We start from the raw sequence: 3,251 nt of genomic DNA on the forward strand, positions 1-3,251 counted from the left end.
CAGAAACTGTGACTTCTGCCACAGATTTACAAATGGATACAGATATAACCAAGATGTTGGAAATGAAATTCAGGGTAGTAGTTGTGAAGACAATAGCTAGAATGGAGAAATCGATTAATGGCAACAAAGAGTCTCTAAGGGCAGAAATGAAAGCTGAATTGGCAGAACTTAAAAATGCTATCAGTGATATCCAATCTAATCCAGATAATCTAACAGCTAGGGTAAGTGAGGCAGAAGAACAAATTAGTGATCTAGAAGACCAATTGTTAGAAAAGAAAGGAAAGAGGAGGCCAGGGAGAAACAACTCAGAATCCATGAAAACAGAATCAGAGAAATAATGACACCATGAAACGTTCCAATGTCAGAATTACTGGGATCCCTGAGGAGGTGGAGAGAGGACTAGAAGATATATCTGAGCAAATCGTAGCTAAGAATTTCCCTAATCTAGGAAATGAAACAAACATTTGTGTCTTAGAAGCAGTGAGGACCCCTCCCAAGATCAAGGAAAACAGGCCAACGCCCCAGCATGTAATAGTAAAACTCGCAAACCTTAGAACCAAAGAAACCATCTTAAGGGCAGTAAGGGGGAAGAGATTCCGTATGTACAGAGGGAGGAACATCAGAAAAACATCAGACCTATCCACAGAGACCTGGCAAGCCATAAAGGTCTGGCAAGACACATTCAGGGTACTAAATGAGAAGAACATGCAGCGAAGAATACTTTATCCATCAAGGCTGTCATTTAGAATGAATGGAGAGATGCAGAGCTTCCATGACTGGCAGAAACTGAAAGAATATGTGACCACTAAGCTGGCCCTGCAGGAAATATTAAGGGGGGGGGTTCTATAAAAGGAGAAAGACCCCAAGAGTGATGTAGAAAGGGATTTACAATCTATAGAAACAAGAACTTCACAGGCAACATGATGACAATAAATTCTTAACTTTCAACAATCACTCTCAACATGAATAGCCTAAATGCTCCCATAAAACGGCACAGGGTTGCAGATTGGATAAAAAGACAGGACCCATCCATATGCTGTCTACAAGAGACTCATTTTGAACCTAAATATAAATCCAGACTGAAAGTGAAGGGATGGAGATCCATCTTCCATGCCAACGGACCTCAAAAGAAAGCTGCGGTAGCAATTCTTATATCAGACAAATTAGATTTTAAGCTAAAGACTGTAGTTAGAGACACAGAAGGACATTATATCGTTCTTAAAGGGTCTATCCAACAAGAAGATCTAACAATTGTAAATATCTATGCCTCCAACATGGAAGCAGCCATCTACATAAGTCAACTTTTAACCAAAATAAAGAGTCACATTGATAACAATACGTTAATTGTAGGAGACCTCAATATTCCACTCTCAGCAATTGACAGATCACCTAACCAGAAAATCAACAAAGAAACCAGAGCTTTGAATGACACATTGGACCAGATGGACCTCATAGATATATACAGAACATTCCACCCTAAAACAACAGACTACTCATTCTTCTCAAGTGCACATTGAACTTTCTCTAGAATAGACCACATACTGGGTCACAAATCAGGTCTCAACCAATATCAAAAGATTGAGATTATTCCCTGCATATTCTCAGACCATAATGTTTTAAAACTGGAACTCAATCACAAGAAAAAATTTGGAAGAAATTCAAACACTTGGAAGCTAAAGACCACTCTGCTCAAGAATGTCTGGGTCAACCAGGAAATCAAAGAACTTAAACAATTCATGGAAACCAATGAGAAGGAAAACACATCGGTCCAAAACCTATGGGATACTGCAAAGGTGGTCCTAAGGGGGAAATACATAGCCATCCAAGCCCCACTCAAAAAAATAGAAAAATCCCGAATTCACTGACTTTATACTTTAAGAACTAGAGAAAAAGCAGCAAACGATGCCTAAGCAACACATTAGAAGAGAAATAATTAAGATTAGAGCGGAGATCAATGAATTAGAAGCCAGAAACACAGTAGATCAGATCAACAAAACTAGAAGCTGATTCTTTCAAAGAATTAATAAGATCGATAAACCACTGGCCAGATTCACCCAAAAGAAAAGAGAAAGGCCCAAATTAATAAAATTATGAATGAAAGGGGAGAGATCATGATTAACACCAAGGAAATAGAAACAATTATTAGAAATTATCAAAACTATATGCCAATAAATTGAGCAACCTGGATGAAATGGATGCCTTCCTGGAAACCTATAAATTGCCAAGACTGAAACAGGGAGAAACTGACAACCTGAACATGCCAATAACCAGTAACGAGATTGAAGCAGTGATCAAAAACCTGCCAAAAAACAAGAGTCCAGGGCCTGATGGATTCCCTGGGGAATTCTACCAAACATTCAAAGAAGAAATAATACTTATTCTCCTGAAGCTGTTTCAAAAAATAGAAACAGAAGGAAAGCTTCCAGACTCATTCTATGAGGCCAGCATTACCTTAATCCCCAAACCAGACAAAGACTCCAACAAAAAGGATAATTTCAGACTGATATCCCTGATAAATGTGGATTCCAAAATTCTCAACAAAATCCTAGCTCATAGGATCCAACAATACATTAAAAATGATCATCCACCACGACCAAGTGGGACTTATCCCTGAGATGCAAGGGTGGTTCAACATTTGCAAATCAATCAGTGTGACAGAACACATTAATTAGAGGAGAGAGAAGAAACATATGGTCCTCTCAATTGATGCAGAAAAAGCATTTGACAAAATACAGCATCCTTTCCTGATTAAAACTCTTCAGAGTATAGGGATAGAGGGAACATTCCTCAAGTTCACAAAATCCATCTGAAAAACCCACAGCAAATACCATCCTCAATGGGGAAAAGATGAGAGCCTTTCCCTTAAGATCAGGAACATATCAAGGATGCCCACTCTCACCACTGTTGTTCAACATAGTACTAGAAGTCATAGCAATAGCAATCAGACAACAAAAAGAAATAAAATGTATTCAAATTGGCAAAGAAGTCGCTCTCTCTCTCTTCACAGATGACATGATACTTTATGTGGAAAATCTAAGACTCCACCCCCAAATTACTAGAACTCATAGAGCAATTCAGTAACGTGGCAGGATAAAAAATCAATGCACAGAAATCAGCTGCTTTCTTATACACTAACAATGCAACTGTAGCAAGATAAATTAGAGAAACGATTCCATTTACAGTAGCACCAAAAACCATAAGATACCTCGGAATAAACCTAGCCAAAAAGGTAAAGGATCTATACTTTAGGA

Source organism: Callorhinus ursinus, unplaced genomic scaffold (genome assembly GCF_003265705.2).
Source record: "Callorhinus ursinus isolate GAN/ISIS: 27379988/994484 unplaced genomic scaffold, GSC_fseal_2.0 scaffold6, whole genome shotgun sequence".
Classification (NCBI taxonomy): Eukaryota; Metazoa; Chordata; class Mammalia; order Carnivora; family Otariidae; genus Callorhinus; species Callorhinus ursinus.